General features: G+C 36.7%; 1 protein-coding gene and 1 long non-coding RNA gene across 13 annotated transcripts in view; one reads left to right on the top strand and one right to left on the bottom strand.

Annotated features, from left to right (window-relative positions):
- The window catches only part of SETD5 (SET domain containing 5), an 80,861-nt gene that overhangs the window by 1,839 nt on the left and 61,683 nt on the right, over window positions 1-17,339 (top strand). The window lies entirely within an intron of this gene.
- LOC121041302 (uncharacterized) lies at window positions 6,584-7,173 on the bottom strand. The gene is made up of 2 exons (XR_005795657.1): window positions 7,068-7,173; window positions 6,584-6,824 (listed from the first exon to the last, which is right to left on the bottom strand). It is a non-coding gene; the product is annotated as an uncharacterized LOC121041302 (long non-coding RNA).

Genomic DNA, 17,339 nt, shown 5'->3' with positions numbered 1-17,339 from the left:
AGTTTTCTTCTGTAGCCCAAAATTCTGGCCCGTTATGGGATTAGAGTCTTTAAGGGTTACTCTGTCATTATGTATAGAAAAATGAATTATGCCCTTCGATAGGACAAGACACAAGGCTCTACCTCTAGCTGCAAATTTAAATTTGACTATAAAGAGTGAAAATTGACCTTTTAAAGATGAAAAGTTAATCTTCATTCCTAGATTGCTGGCTTAATTTAAAAATAGATATTTAGAATTTATTTGGTAAATTTTGATTTTTTTTTAAATAAAAAGGCCTTAGTTTAAAAGGGTGACTTTAGGACTGTTTGTTTCTAAAAGCATAATTCCAGCCCTTCTGGCATGGAGCACTGGTCCAAAAAAAAGAAAAAAGAGTGTGTAAGGAGTGGGGGTGGGGTGAAGAGAAGGTTGTTCCTTTGGGTTGGATCACAGGGGTGAGTATACAAGGCAGCAGCAGCTGCTGGCTCTGGAGCTCTGGTTGCTACGTGAGAAGCTTGAGTAGTGCTGGCTGCTGTCTCCAGGGAAGGACAGCAGTGCAGCGTCCATTAATGCTGTTGGCTGCAGGGAGCTGCACTTAGGCGATGGCTGCTTCAGGACTAAGAAGAAACCTTGCTTTCCTGGGAATTTTCACTGCTGAGCTGGTTTGCATTTTATTGGTGGGGAGATGAGAGTTAGCAATTCATAACCTTTTACCCATTTATGGATATCAGCATCTGGAAACTGGATCATAGTTAAAGATCCTTCTTATTTTTGTTTTTTGTGGGGTTTTTTTGTTGTTGTTTGTCAGATTTTTGGTGTTTATCTGGGGATTTGTGCTTGCATAGGTCTGAAAGTTCTATTAGTTTTAATTTTTGAATCCCTTTATAACCAAAGTTAATAAGAATTTAAGGATCTTTCTGAGAACCAGAATGGGGAAAATCAGTTCTTTTTTCTGCAACTGACATGTTTCCTCCGTCTCTTTAATTACTGAATTTTGATATTTTATTGTTTGTGTGTTTCCTTCCTTCCCTCAAGTTGTTAGGCCACATTTACCTCATTAAATAGATGTTTTGCTACACATATTACTACATTTGGAATTGTAAACTCTAAGAAGAACTACTCTTTTTGGAATGATTTCTAAATATAAGTTTCAGAAGTATTTTCTTAATTTCTGTATTAGTATAGACTTCTCCAGATTAGATTATTTCTTTGGCGTTTGACCTAAAATATTGATTCATTATATATATGTTGGATATAGTCTTCTAAGATCACAAGGATGTTTGTTTGGCCATGATCCATCTGAAATAAAGGATGTACCAGAAGGAATATTTTGAAATCGAGTAAGTCTAGAGTACAGGATACCTGAGAAGATAGCCTCTGAGCCCCTTATGTGGTCTCTCCCTCCACAGCTCCTGCACATTAGGCAGATCTCTGATTAGGCAGAACAGTTTGTTGAGTATAGAAGTACTTGAAGGAGAACCATCACTCAGATATACCACCACTCATACAGTATTTAACAGATACCCATGTGTTTTCTTCCCCCACACCCCCAAGACTCTTGCCTCCTATTTTTTTTCCCTTAGAATTTTGATATTTTCAGTCTCGTGTTCATGTACTTAAATCCCACAGTCATCTATAATGTGTAATATGACTCTGGCATTTGTGGCAGGGAATTAAAAAGAATGGAAATGAATTTTGTCATTCACAAATGTGGCTTGCATTGTCTCTCAATGATACAAACAGACTAATGAAACAACCTTAATGAATAATATTTTAGGTGGTTCTGTTTTTATTAGTATCACATATAAAAGATCCCATATCAAATAAAGATGGTTTCACTCATACCGGTTGTTTAACATAGCTTAGATATAAATATGTCTTTTAGTTTACATAGTATGAAAGTTACCTTGTAAAATAATTGCTTTTTCAGTTGTATATCCTATTGTTTAGAACCCTTTGTGGTCTTGATGTAATCATTTTCTGGAAGATCATAGAAACCCTTTTCATAGGATTTATTTAACCAGTATGCTTGAGAATTTTTATATCTTCTACTCTTTTGTGTCTGGGATCTTACATCCTTTCTGAACTTGTTCTGGCCTTTCTGGGGGAGAGTTGCCATTTCATTTTTTTTATTTTCTATGGGAAAATAATATAGTGCAAAATGGAGATATGTAGACAACCACTTTTACTTTATCCTCTTTGTATTGAAATAACTTATGAAACGAGACAGTAGTTAACAAGTCGTAAATTGGATGCATCTTATTATTGAAAATTGGATTATGATCTAGAATAAAATTTTCTTCTAACTTCTGGTTCAGCTCTGGTGATTTGTCAATTTAATTTCAAACTAGAAGGCCTAGTAGTGAATTTGATTTATAAAAATTGTTTCAGGTGTTGGAAACTAAAACTTCTTGATAGGAATATTTTCTTTATGACAAACAAAACTTACTCTGAACTCTGTAAAATCTGTGAGATAATGTATATTTAGTAATACAGCTGGTGGTTATTTGTAATTTGGTTAAAAACATCTTTTCAGAGGCACTCCGTAGAAAGTAAGTGTAATGCATCTGTGATAGACAAGGATTGTTACCATTCCTTACTGTGAAAAATTCCAAAATATGTAGTGAAATGACATTTTTAACCTTTCACTTGCTTCAGTGATTGATTTCTCTTCTGGTGAAGATTCAGAGAAATTGATGAAAGATGGAATACCATTTCTTTCATTTATCAATACATATTTTGTTAAGTCATTTAGTCTTATGAAAAGTGTCCTATTTTATATTCAGTTCTATAAATGTTACCCAGGAATGGTGTGTGTGTGTTGGGGGATTGCTGTTAGAAAGCATCACTTTAGAAAAAGCTTTTAACACTTTATAAAGGAAACCATGAGAGATAATAAAGAAACAATGACGCTAAATCTCAGCCTACTGTATAGGAGCCTTCACTGAACAAGGAATTTGTAATCCTATCCTGTCTCACTCAGTTTTTCCATCATATTGATTTTGTTTGTTGAATACCGCAGGGAAAGATGTAAGGGTCACATTAAGTATATTTGGTATAAATACAGGAAAAAAGGAATTTTCTGCTTATTGGAATAATATCTTTGTATTTTTAAACACTAAGCTTATTGGTCAGTTTTGCCTTATGTACATGAGTGTTGGTTTGGTCTGACTGCTTTCTCTTCTGAGCTTTTCTGTCTTCCTTGTAGTCTGATAATTCTCAGAGTTTTGATGGCAAATTGAAGTAGTAAGAATTATTTCCTTACCTATGTTAGTTATGTACACCCAGAGCAGGGGATACACCTTGGCCTATGTTATGAATCATAAAATAAGCAGTGGATATGGGAATTTGTAAGAATTTGTTTCTATCTGGGGGTTCAAGTTTTTGATGTGCTACGTAATTGAGGGAAAATGCCGTATTCCTTGCTGCTCTGTTTGAAAAATAGATGGAAGCATGGGAGGAGCCTCAGACTTCTGCAGCAGGATTTGGTCTGAGTAGAAAAGGAAGATTTTTGTTTCAAATTGCCAGCTGCTTATGTCAGACTGACTCCCTTATTATGCTTTTAGCTGGCCTGTCAATATGGCCAAACAGCTAGATAAGTGCGGGGCAGGACAAAGGGCTCTTTGCACAGCGGGGAGGCAGTGTTGGTGGGGGAGGGGTAGGAGGTAGGAAAGGCAGGAGGAGGAGGAGGTTCTTTTCCCGGGGAGATTATTCAGTTTGGCATACAGTTAAAGAAATCATTTATAGTTCCCACTCGAGCATTGAATTTGTGCCAACTATATACTCTTAACCCCAAGTTTAGTTTATCCCTGAATATCAGGTAGCGATTCATCCCCTCCTCCTAGGAAAAATAAAAAAAACTAAAGCTTTGTATAGGTTAAAAGAAAGTAAATCCCATGCCCACCACCCTTCTAAATACAAGTCACCTCCTGAGGAGACTGGTTCTAGAGCATCTGACAGCAGAATTTTCATTAAGAAATGGAAAAGAATATTTTATCTGTATGAAACTTCTTTATTTCAGTACACATACTGTCCTTATGTAGATTGGGATTAGGCCACAATAGGTAGAATAATTTGTTGTGCTTTGTGAAATAGTTGCATAGTGTTAGCTCCAATTTCATTTCATTTAAGATTTTTTTTTTTTTTTTTTTTTAAGTAATCTCTACATCCAGCGTCTGACCCAGTATGGGACTCGAACTCACAACCCTGAGATCAGGAGTCCCATGTTCTACCTACTAAGCCAGCCAGGTCCCTCTGTTAGCTCCATTTTTAGATCAGTAATATGGAGCCCCCCCAGCCTTCATGTGTTGGATTGCCATCATATAAAATGCAAACTGAAGAAAGGCTACTTGTCTCATCCTTACTTCCTAGAGAACCAGATATTCCCTGGAGATTACTTCCTCCCCACCCACCCTCTTTTAGGTTAGGCACAACCTAGTTTGATACGTTTGTGCTCAGCTCCCAGCACAATGTGGGGTGGTTGCATTCAGCTTATTAAAATCAATATGAATCACGGAGTTGGAAGAAATCTGTCATCTGGCCCTTTAAGCAAAATCACAATGAAATATTTCAAAGTTTGGGCCCCTTTGAAGTTTTCATTAAAATATTAAACCAGTCAGTATCCTGAGAAGTATTTTTAGTTACTTTTAAAATAAATGTCAAACAAACAATACATCTAGTTCTTTAAAAAAAAAAAGTATAGGGGCGCCTGGGTGGCGCAGTCGGTTAAGCGTCCGACTTCAGCCAGGTCGATCTCACGGTCCGTGAATTCGAGCCCCGCGTCGGGCTCTGGGCTGATGGCTCAGAGCCTGGAGCCTGTTTCTGATTCTGTGTCTCCCTCTCTCTCTGCCCCTCCCCCGTTCATGCTCTGTCTCTCTCTGTCCCAAAAATAAATAAACGTTGAAAAAAAAAAAAGTATATATTAAAGAATTGCATTCATATACAAATTAGATAAGCAATTATTTGGATTACAAAAGGATTCTTCTTTTATAAAGAGTATATGCTGAGATTCTTTTAAATGCTTAATATAATTTAAGAGAATTTGATTTTTGGAAATAATTGGTTGAAACCCAGTTTTCCAAGGGTACATCTGTTAACTTGAATTGAGATACTACCTGTTTTGCAGTATTACTAAACTAGCTTTAAAGTGTTGCCTTCTAGCCAGACTGCAGGAGACAGTAAAGGGAACTGGAAGCTAATTTTTGCTCATGGTTTTTAGACCTTGTGGCTATTAGCAAAGAAGAAACATTTTAACTTAATCAAATAAGTAGAAAAAATGGCCGTTAGTGCACATTCTAATATTGAGCAAATCTGACCAAGTTTTGTGTCATTTTCCTCTGTAAAAAAAAAAAGTGGTGTTACTTTATTTTATATTTTTATGTGTAATGGGTTTTTACAATAATGATATAATATTTTGATCTGAAAAGGGAAATTTGAGTGACTATCATTTCCTTTAGGTTTTTTTTTATTAGTGAACTAGCAACATTAATATGAAGTTTAGTAAGCTATGTTTTACGTATTATAAAAATTTAGGGTAGTCATTTCTTCTCTTTGTAATTCACTCACATGGATTATTTCTATAGATTTGTGTGACTAAAATAGAAGCCATCTAGTTCAAACATTGGCCTCCATTCAGACCATTTTCTCCTCAGGTGCCATATTGCTAGCACTAGAGTAAACATCTTTTCACACACATGTGCATATACACACATACTACTCTTTCCAAATAATTAGAAATCTCTTCATCTTGGCTTCATCTGCTACTGTTACCTGAATCTTGCCAGGGACCTTAAAACGTTCAGGACGGGGAAATTTTGACTCCAGAGGTTTTGAAAACTGCCTTGGTTACCCAGACAGCTAATCTGATTTTCAGTGAGACCTAGCCAGCAGTAGACAAGAATGGAGGTGAAACAGCAATGTACCTCATCTTGACTATGTAGCTGCTCCACCTTATTTCCTGCTATTATTATCCTACAGCGCCTCTCCCTAACAAAAAAGAAACTAGGACAAAGGGGGAAAACTGGGTGGGCTCTTAAGATTTTTTTTTTATTATGGCTAGGTTTGTTTTTATGTTTTTGTTTTAAATTTTTTTTAATGTTTATTTATCTCTGAGACAGAGAGAGACAGAGCATGAGTGGGGGGGGGGGCAGAGAGAGAGGGAGACACTGAATCTGAAGCAGGCTCCAGGCTCTGAGCTGTCAGCACAGAGCCTGACACGGGGCTTGAACTCACAGACCGCGAGATCATGACCTGCGCTGAAGTCAGATGCTCAACCGACTGAGCCAGCCAGGCGCCCCTATGTATTTTGTTTTTAAAGAAATTTTTAAAGTTTATTTATTTTGAGAGAGAGAGAGAGAGTGTGAGCAGGGCAGTGGCAGAGAGAGGAGACAGAGAATCCCAAGCAGGCTTCAAGTGGTCAGCACCCAGAGCCGGATGTGGGGCTCGCTCACAAAACCATGAGATCATGACCTGAGCTTAAATCAAAAGTCTGGCGCTTAACTGACTGAGGCACCCACATGCCCCTGCTTATATGTATTGAAATGCAAAGTTAATTTGTCCTTTTCCTAAAAGTCAGTAGTGAAAGAGATTTCATAACTTCAGTGTCTTCTACTTTATTTCTTAATAAACCATTTCATTTCAGATCCTTTGCCTTACCAAAAAAAAAAAAATGTTTTTAAGCATACTTAATTTTCATTGACTGTTCACACAATCATTATTACCACCAGATGCCACCTGAAGTAATAACTTGACGAAAAGGAGAAATCTCTTCTGTGGATAATATTTGAAGTTTTATTGGGAATTACTTATTTATGTAACATAGACTTATGACAAAGGTTAAAAACTTAAACCTTGGGGCGCCTGGGTGGCGCAGTCAGTTAAGCGTCCGACTTCAGCCAGGTCACGATCTCGCGGTCCGTGAGTTCGAGCCCCGCGTCAGGCTCTGGGCTGATGGCTCAGAGCCTGGAGCCTGTTTCCGATTCTGTGTCTCCCTCTCTCTCTGCCCCTTGCCTGTTCATGCTCTGTCTCTCTCTGTCCCAAAAATAAATAAACGTTGAAAAAAAAATTAAAAAAAAAAACAAAACAACTTAAACCTTGTTATATATGTTTGTCCCTCTACCTTAGTGGAAGTGAAGTTGTTTGCAATACAGATTTTTTATTCTTTAGAATTCTTTCTTCAAGCTGCATAATTTATATTCTTCAAGCCGCCTTTTTCCCACACCATCACCCAAAACAAGAGATTTTTATCATTTTTATTGTGTTCTGATACTGAGATTTTCTCCCCCCCACCCCTTGAATATGAAGAATCAAATAAAACTCAGTAATCTAATAAATGTGTGTACTACTGAGTATAGTAAGAGGATTATTACATAACTCTTAGAGATTATGATCTGGCTAGGATGTTCTAATACCATTTTAGCATATTTTATAATGTTGACATGTTAATCTTAATGTACGTGCATATGAATCTCATTGTTTGAAATTTGTACCCATTTTTTGTCATTTTATATGAGGTTGTTGTGGTGTGTTACCCTTTCCCCACCTCTGGACTCCTTGGTTTTTTATTCCTGTCCTGTTCCGATCTTTGGCTTATGTTGGAAAATTCTATTTCTTTCTGCCAATCTCCGTGCATGCCACAACACATACAATTTGTACTCTCACATCTCTGTGAAGGAGGATGTTCTCCAGTTAATAAGCAACTGTTTGGGCTTTCTCTGTATCCAAGGAAGGTTTTATTTAAGTGGAAGGACCTGTTGGCACTTAGATTGCCTCTGCATTTATGTTACCTTTTCTTTTATTAATGTAGCCTTGTTGAAAGTTGACTTGTTTTATAAGAGAAACCAGACAGAAAGGAAAGAGACATAGTTAGATATGTTTAATTTAAAAAACACTTGTTTTTTAAAATAAATGTTTATTATGATAACATTTGAGTTAGAATCTAAAGGGCACTTTTAAAACTTTAGTTCTAAAGACAAAAGAGTTTAACCTCCTAAAATAGAACAAAGAATAGTGTTTTTGAGGCAATATGATTGCATGCTGAATGTAGCATGAGATTCTTGTATGAATGTGTAAATTTTTTTTCAAATTCTGTGGTGCAAGTTAGTGTAACCACACAAATTGTCTTTATGCCTGAAAAATATTAGATGGAATGACTTTTTAAAAATACAGTAACAGGTTTGAGGAAAATGTGGAAGCAAGTCCAACATTTTTGAAGTCCCTTTTTATTGATTTTTGTTCTTACTAGACACATTTAGTTTTATTTATGGCAATTAGAACTTAATTGTCATAGCCTAGTAATAGAACAAAATAAGGGTAGGTTGACATGGTGTAGGATGTGTCTCATTTTAGGATGAGGCTAAAATTGTTCTGCATTGTTCTGTATTTTCATATTTAGGCTACTTTTATTGAAAAAGTTTACGTAGTATTTTAAAACCTATGAAGTGGCATAAAATATTCACAGATTAAATAGTCACTTTATTGGTGACTCGTTATATAAGCAATACTAAAACCAGATATTTACTAAAAATCCCCAAAAGAAAATTATACTAGCATCATATATGGAGCTCTGAACTTCCTGTAGGCAAACTACTTAGAACAAAACAAGTAGGTAACAATGCCAATACTAAGGCTCTTACTTTGGAGCCTCAGCTGGTTGACCTGACCCAGATGTTTTTACCTCACAGTTCCTAACTTAACTCCTAGGTCACTAAGATTTGAAGTGTTGCTGGGAATAAAGTATCCGTTCATAAATTGAATAGGAGTCTTACTAGGCCATGTGTGGAGGCCCATGGGAAGACATGTTATTTTTAGAGAAGCAAGGCTCTTGAGTAAGTGTAACTTTCCCTTCATAGTTTATCATGAACAGTTGGTATGAAAAGGAATGACTGGAAGTTTGCAGAATACACTGAGCAACAAGAAGAGACACAGACATATCCCCCTTAATAAAGTATGTGCTAGGCAAGAGACAAAGAAAACATTTTTTTAATAGAATACATTAGTTTTTCTGAACTTCATAATATTAGGAATGTGTTTCTATGGAAAATCATTATTCAAAGGATTGAGTTGAATATCTTTTGTGAAAATAGTAAAAAAAAAAAAAAGTTTTATAAATAGAGGAACAGTCCTGGTTTGTGCCTACCACATAATTAGTAATAGCACCCCTTTTACTCTCAAAAATGTCCCAGTTCAGGGGCTCCTGGGTGGCCCTGAGCCACCATCTGGTTTGTTGAGCATCTCAGCTCAGGTCATGATCATGTGGTTCCTGAGTTCCAGTGAGTTCACTGTTATCGGCATGGAACCTACTTAGTATCCTCTGTCCCCTTCTCTCTCTGCATCTCCCCCACTTGCTCTCTCGCTCGCTCTCTCTCTTTCTCTGTCTCTCTCAAAAATAAAGATTTAAAAAATAGTAATAAAGTAAAAACAACAGTGTCCCAGTTTGGACCATAAATTATATGCTCACCCTACTTACAGAGGACCATGGAACTTTTCTTGACTACAAAGCAACCCACTTTTCTTTTATATAGCTCTCTGATTCTCCTCTGCTAGGATTTGTCTGTTGGCCTGTCTGAGCCCCTTTCCACATGGGTAGTTCTTGGAGTATCTATTTCTTTTCCTTTTAGTTGTTGGTAAGGGAGGCGATATATACAGATATGGTTGACTTTTGTTATAGAAATTACAAATACAGTAAAATAGAGGGAATAGAAAAATAGATTCCCTTTGGATTTTATTTAAACCATTCCATTTGATTGAGGTACGGTCGAATCTTCTTAGTTTATAGGTTCTGTGTCTCTTATATGTAATATACTTGTTAAATTTACCGTTGTGTAGAGTTCCTACTCTTTGGATGTTGGAGATTGCACCTCCATGGTGTCATTTAACATATTCTATTAGATGACCTCTCCTGCCCATATTTCATGTAAATGAGTTATTAGGTGGGTTGCAAATATATTTTATAATAGTATAGTATGCTTCCACCAAGAATTACATAATACCTACCTGTCTTTCTGATGTTAAGCAGCTGTTGGTATTCATCACCTAAAACAGCCCTTTTTTATTTGTGTGTGTGTGTGTGGTATATTTTTATTTTATTTTATTTTTAAGTGTTTATTTTTGAGAGAGAGACAGAGAGAGCAAGCAGGGGAGAGGCAGAGAGAGGAGGACAGAGGGTCCATAGCTGGCTCCACCCTCAAAGCAGTGAGTCCGATGTGGGGCTTGAACTCATGAACTGTGAGATCATGACCTGACCCGAAGTTGGACGCTCAACTGACTGAGCTACCCAGATACCCCTAGATCAGCCATTCTTAAACTTTACACTTGCAAAATGTGAAAGCCCCAAAGAGATTTCAAGGATTGTATCAAGATTTACCAGATTAGAAACTGAAACAAAAAATTTATTTTTTTAATGTTCATTTGTTTGTTTGTTTTTATTTGAAGGGGGTGGGGGCATTGAGGAGAAAATCCCAAGCAGGTTGCAGGCTGTCAGCCTAGAGCCTGATGTGGGGCTTGAACCCAGGAACTGTGAAATCATAACCAGAGCCAAAATCAAGAGTTGGACGTTTAACTGAGCCACCCAGACACCCCAAAACAAAACTTTTAAATTATTTATCAACTGATTTTAAAATAATGTAACAAATCGTGCTAACATAAATGACATACATGGTTTTTGTGAAGAGTAACTGTATTTCCAAAGTTTTTAAAAAGTGGCCTTGTTTTACATTTTTGCAAATCTCACAGTGTCTGACTTAATAGAAGACAGCTGCTTTCTCACAGCTGCTTCTGCATTTAATTTGTTGTGATAAGTTGTTTTGGTTGAAGACTGGAGAAAATCTGGCCTCACACTGATAATGTAGTTGAAAAGAGAAAGACCTCACATACCCCTTGAAAGAATCTTGGGGACTTCAGGAGTTCTCAGACTGCACATTAAGAACAATGGGCCTAGATCCATTAATTCCTTTATGATTGCAAAGTGGTGATATTTTATCATTAACTTATTTTCTGTAATACTCCCTCTCATTTATTTGGTTACCTAAGGTACAGTTTGAATGGGAAAGGCAAGATCTGTGTTTGTTTGTTTGTTTTTTCTCCCTTACCAGTTTTCAAAATGTAATGGGTTGGTAACCTAGCAGTCTCCATAGGTGATTAGTGAAATGTTATTGTTGCATATTTATGATTTTAAATATGTTTGATGTGTTTTAGTCCCTTGCAGTTGTTATTTTTAACATTCAAATTGTCCCACATTTGGCTGTTGGCTTCTGTGCCCTTTTTACTCATCATCACTTGTTTCCTGGCTTTTTTTTTTCGTGCTTTCTAGTATGACAAGATGTTCCAAGATCATTTTGTACATTTCCTGCCCCAAACTTGAAATTACCAATTTCTACAACACACAGTTTTCTTTCAGTAGGAAATGGTACTTAGAGAACACAGTCTGGGTGCTAGGAGTGTTCATGGCTCTTGGGTTGGTCCTTGTTCCTAGGACTTTTTCAATGGACAGAACTAAAAACTGGTTTCTTTTCTTTCCTTTTTTTTTTTTTGTTTGTTTCTTTTAAAAATATCACTTGTTCATATTTGATAACTTTTTTTTTAATTCAGTAGTATGTAATTTTTTGTGTAAACCTAATCTTTTCCTCATTCTCCAAATTCCAGTTTCCACTAACACTAGTGCAATTACTGTTTGCTTTGTCCCACATTGCACACACAACAGTTTTAGAATGTCAGAAAAATATGATCACTGGAAAGTGAGTTTGTGCTCTTAGGTTATATCCTCTAAGGGTGTATAGTCAAATTACAGTGTTTTATAGTCTCTTGAATTAACTCTTCTCTATGTGGTTATGCTACCAACTTGGTACACAGTGAAGTTAATTTGTTTCAATTCAATTCAGATTTTTCAGGGATTACTTTTTGTTTTGTAATATATAAAATAGCAGTACTAAATGAAATGTAAAAATCTGCCTGTAGTCGGGGAAATCTACCTTATAGTCTTTTCTATTCCTGTTCTCCCTGTCCCTATATGTAAGACTTGACAGAGTCATCTTGAATACTTAAGGTGATTTTGTCATAGTATTTCTTTAGTAACACAAAAAGCATTTAAGTTAATTTACTAAAATTATCTGCCTTTAGGGGCGCCTGGGTGGCTCAGTCGGGTGAGCGTCCGACATTGGCTCAGGCTATGTTATCGTGTTTGTGAGTTCAAGCCCCACATCAGGCTCGCTGCTGTCAGTGTGGAGCCCACTTCGAATGCTCTGTTCCCCTCTCTCTGTGCACCTTCCCTGCTCATGCTCTCTCAAAAATAAATAAACGCTTTAAAAAATTTTTCTGCTTCTAGATTTTCCAGTAACTAATAATTATTTTTTTAATTCATGGAAGAAAATCATAGACTTTTCTGCTCTTCTAGGAGCCAGAATTTCTTGCCTTAATATATACAATTCAACCTTTCTCTAGTAAAAGTGATCTCTCTTGAAGTGTTAGATTATTTTCCATTTGTCTTCAATGATTTCAAGTACTTAAACCTGACTACCACTTGGGACACTGGTGCTTCTTGTAGTAGAAAGCTCATCAGTTAACATTCCTTGAATGGTTCACTCTTAGACCTGAAAATAAATTATCTTAGAAAGGATGTCATCTACTCTTTATTTTTGTTTATTTTAAGTTTATTTATTTTGAGAGAGAAGAGCATGCATGTGCCTGCATGAGCAGAGGAGAGGGGCACAGAGAGAGGGAGAGAGAATCCCGAGCAGGACTCAGTTTCATAAATGCTGAGATAATGCCCTGGGCGAAAATCAAGAGTTGGATGCTTAACTGACTGAGCCACCCCGGTGCCTCCTTTTTAAATCTTTATTCAGGTATAGTTGACAAAATTATAGTACATTGTATCTAACATGATGATTTGATATACATTGTGAAAGGATTCCAACAATTGTTAGGACAACTAACTTTTTTGAGATGGTGGTGAGAAACTTTTAAGTTCTAATCTCTTAACCAATTTCAAATCTGCAATACAGTATTATCAACTCTAGTCACTGTATTATATATAAATCAGATCCTCAGACTTTATTAATCTTTATAATTAAAGGTTTGTATCCTTTTCCCAACCTTGCTGTTTCTCCTACACCCCAGCCCCTGATAGCCACCATTCTATTCTGTTCAGTGAGTTCAAAAAAAAATTTTTTTTAATAACTCCACATATAAGTGATGCCATGTAGTATTTATCTCTGTCTGGCTTATTTCACATAGCATAATGCCATCCAGTTTTTTTCATGTCACAAATGGCAGGATTCCCTTCTTTTTTATGGCTGAGTAATATTCCACTGTATGTAAATAGCACATCTTTTAATCCATTCATCCTTTGGCACTTAGATTGTTTCCATACATTGGCTGTTGTGAATAATGCTGCTACAAACATGGGAGTACAGATAACTTTTCAAAGCGATTTTGTTTTCTTTGGCTGTATACCCAGAAGTTTGATTGCTGGGTCATATGGTAGTTCTATTTTTAATTTCTTGAGGAACCTCCATACTGTTTTCCATAATGACTGTACCAGTTTACATTCCCACCAACAATGTACAGGGTTCTTTTTTTTTTTTTTCCCCTACATCCTCACTAGCATTTGTTCTCTTGTTATTTGAGAATAGCCATCCTAACAGGTGTGAGGTGATCTCTCATTGTGGTTTTGATTTGCATTTCGCTGATGATAAGTGATGTTGAACACCTCCCTATTCAAGGACCTGTTGGCTCTTTTTAGGTCTTTTTTGGGATAATGTCTCTTCGGGTGCTTTGCCCATTTTTCAGTTGTTTAGTTGATTGGTTATGTGTGTGTGTGTGTGCACTGTTGAGTTGTATCAGTTTCATATACATGCACACACACACGTATATGTCTCACATGTTTGTTTTTGAGAAAGAGAGTGTGCACATATGCCACCGGGGGAAGGGCAGAGAGAGAGGGAGACAGTATCCAAAGTGGTTTCTGTGCTGATAGCAGAAAGCCTGATGTAGGGCTCAGACTCACAAACCGTGAGATCATGACCTGAATGAAGTCAGACACTTAACTGAGTGAGCCACCCAAGTGCCCCTCTTACATATTTTTCACATCAACCCCCTTACCAGATACGTGGTTTGCAAATATTTTCTCCCGTTCCATAGGTTGCCTTCTCATTTTGTGATGGTTACCTTTGCTGTGCAGAAGGTTTTAGTTTGATATCCCGCTTGTTTATTTTTTTATTTTGTTGCTTTTGTTTTCTGTGTCAGATCCCAAAATCACTAACAAGATCAATGACAAGGAGTTTTCTTCTAGGAGTTGTACAGTTTCAGGTCTTACATTCAAGTCTTTAATCCATTTTGAGTTGATTTCTGTGTACGGTATAGGGATAGGAGTCTTGTTTTATCCTTTTTTTTTTTTTTCCTTTTTTACTGTTTATTTTGAGAGAGAGCAAGCCAGGGGAGAGGTAGAGAGAGAGGCCGAGAGAAACTCCCTCTGTCAGTGCAGAGTCCGACGTGGGGCTCCATCTCACAAACCATGAGATCATGACCTGAGCAGAAACCAAGAGTCTGAAACTTAACCAACTGAGCCACCCAGGTGCCCCTAGTTTCATTCTTTTGTAAATGGATTTTCACTTTTCCCAGCATTATTTATGGAAGAGCCTGTCATTTCCCCATTGTATATTCTTGGTGCCTTCGTTGAAAATTTATTGAATGTACACACACACACACACACACACACACACACTTAATTCCTGGGCTTTCTAGTCTGTTCCATTGGTCTGTGTGTCTGCTTTTATGCCAATACCATACTTTTTCATAACCACAGCTTTTTAGTCTGAAATCAGGAATTGTGATGCTTCCATCTTTGTTGTTCTTTCTCAAGATTGCCAAACTACTCAAGATCTTTTGTGGTTCTATAAAAGGAATTTTGGGATTTTTTTTCTACTTCTGTGAAAAATGCCGTTGGAACTTTGAAGGGATTACATGAATCTGTAAGTCACTTTGGATTGTATGGACATTTTAAAAGTATTAATTCTTCCAATCCATGAACATGGACTACCTTTCCATTCAATTGTGTTTTCATTTCATTTATCAATGTGTTAACAGTTTTCGTTACACAGATCTTTTACTTCTCTGGTTAAATTTATTGCTAAGTACTTAATTCTCTTTGATGCTGTTGTAATTGGGATGGATTGCCTAATTTCTCTCTCCTGTAGTTGTTAGTATGTAAAATAACTATTTTGTGTATTGATTTTGTATCCTGCAACTTTATCTAATTTGTTTATCTAACAGCTTTTTGGTGGAATAATTAGGGTTTTCTAGATAGGATACCATGTCATCTGCAAACAGACAATTTTCCTTCTTTTCTGATTTGGATGCCCTTTATTTCTTTTTCTTGTCTAGTTGCCCTGGTTAGGACTTCCAGTGTTATTTTGAATAAAAGTGATAAGAATGGACATTTTTGTCTTGTTCCTGATCTTAAAGGAAAAGCTTTTCACCACTGAATATGATGTTAGCTAAGATTTGTCATATATGGCTTTATGTTGAGGTGTGTTTCACCTGTACCTAATTTGTTGACAGTTCTTCTTACCATGAAAGGATATTGAATTTTGTCAAGTGCATCTATAGAAATGATCATACTATTTTTGTTCTTCATTTTGTTAGTGTGGTGTATCTCATTTATTGATTTGGATAGTTGAACCATCCTTCTATCCCAGAAATAAATCTTACTTGATCGTGGTGTATAATCCTTTTAATTTAGTGTTGAATTCAGTTTGTGAATATTCTCTTGAGGATTTTTTCATCAGTGTTCATCAGGGCTGGGGATCGTCGGTGGCTTAGTTGATTGAGCATCCGACTCTTGATTTTGGCATGAGTCATGATCGCAGGATCGTGGGATTGAACCAACCCTGCGTCAGGTTCCATGATGAGTGAGGAGCTGGCTGAAGATTCTTTCTCTCCCTCTTCCCCTCTCCCCCTCTCACACACCTGCTCTTTCCCTCTCACCCTCTTTTTCTCTCTCTCTCAAATAAAAATAAAATGTTCCTCAGGGCTATTGGCTTGTGGTGTTCTTGTCTGACTTTGGTTATCAGGGTAATGGTAGCCTTGCAAAATGAGTTTGAAAGTGTTCCTTTTTGTTAAATGTTTTGAAAGGGCTTTTTGTTGGTTTTTTTTTTTAGTCAGGATTAGTTTGAGATTGAGGAATGCCAAAATGAATTCAGATCGGCTGATAATATTTTAAGACACAGGAATGGAGGTTCTAGGAAAGGACAAAATGGTGGGCTAAAGTTATTTTTCTCCCTTCCCCCCAGAACAAAACAGGAACTAAGTAAGATGCATGTTTTCTTTTTTAAAAGAATCTACTTTTTAGAGGTACATGCTGCAATATGGATGAAATGATACGTTGCTGGTGTTTGTTTTAGAGTGGAGGAGGGGTAATAGATGAAACAAGATTGACTAAGAAAGAGTTGGTAATTGTTGAAATAATGATGAGTAAATGATGTTATTTATAAAGCTTTACTTTTATACTTGTTTGAAATTTTTTTGCGATAAAATCTTTTAAAGTTTAAAATAAAAGTACAGAGGCGCCTGGGTAGCTCAGTCGCTTAAGCATCTGACTTCGGCCCAGGTCATGATCTCACTGTGAGTTTGAGCCCTGCGTTGGGCTCTGTGCTAACAGCTCAGCTTGGAGCCTGCTTCAAATTCTGGGTCGGTCTCTCTCTCTCTCTCTCTCTCTCTCTCTCTGCCCCTTCCCTGCTTGCACTTTGTCTGTCTGTCTCTCTCTCTCTCTCTCTCTCTCTCAAAAATAAATAAACATTTAAAAAAAAATTTTTTAAATAAAAGTACAGACTTGGGGGTTGTGGGTCTTGGTAAAGCCAACATAGTAAACACACTCAGTTGTTTATGTCTCCCCAGTAGTATTTATTACTAGCCCTCTGAGCCCAATTTCTCTTATGACTGTCATATGATATTTTCAGTCAACAGAAAAATGAAATAGCTACATAGATATATAATGACTTTGTACTAAAAAGAGATTTTAGTGTTTTAAAGGAATCTATAGATTCTGGAAATCATTCCTGACAGGATGACTGAGGAAACATTTGGGTAAATTAACAGTATATTCTGTATGCAACAGATTTCATTTTATGAGATATTTGAATTTCTGAAAAGATAACCTGTGTGTATCAGACTGAAGTCCAACAGTAAAGATTTGTCTAAGAAAATTGATAGGGTATTTTGACTAAGGGTGCAGTTTACTCAGTTGACTGTTAGCAAATCATAGTGTTAGAGGACTTGGCAAGTTACTAGTAAGATTCAAACTGTTGCTTCCTCTCTGTCACTTTATACTATTGCCTTGAAAGCCAGAAAATGGTTCCAGTTTACTTCTTTAA

Source organism: Herpailurus yagouaroundi, unplaced genomic scaffold (genome assembly GCF_014898765.1).
Source record: "Herpailurus yagouaroundi ecotype Mexico unplaced genomic scaffold, PumYag 183, whole genome shotgun sequence".
Taxonomy (NCBI): domain Eukaryota; kingdom Metazoa; phylum Chordata; class Mammalia; order Carnivora; family Felidae; genus Herpailurus; species Herpailurus yagouaroundi.
This window is presented reverse-complemented; position numbering and strand designations above follow the sequence as displayed.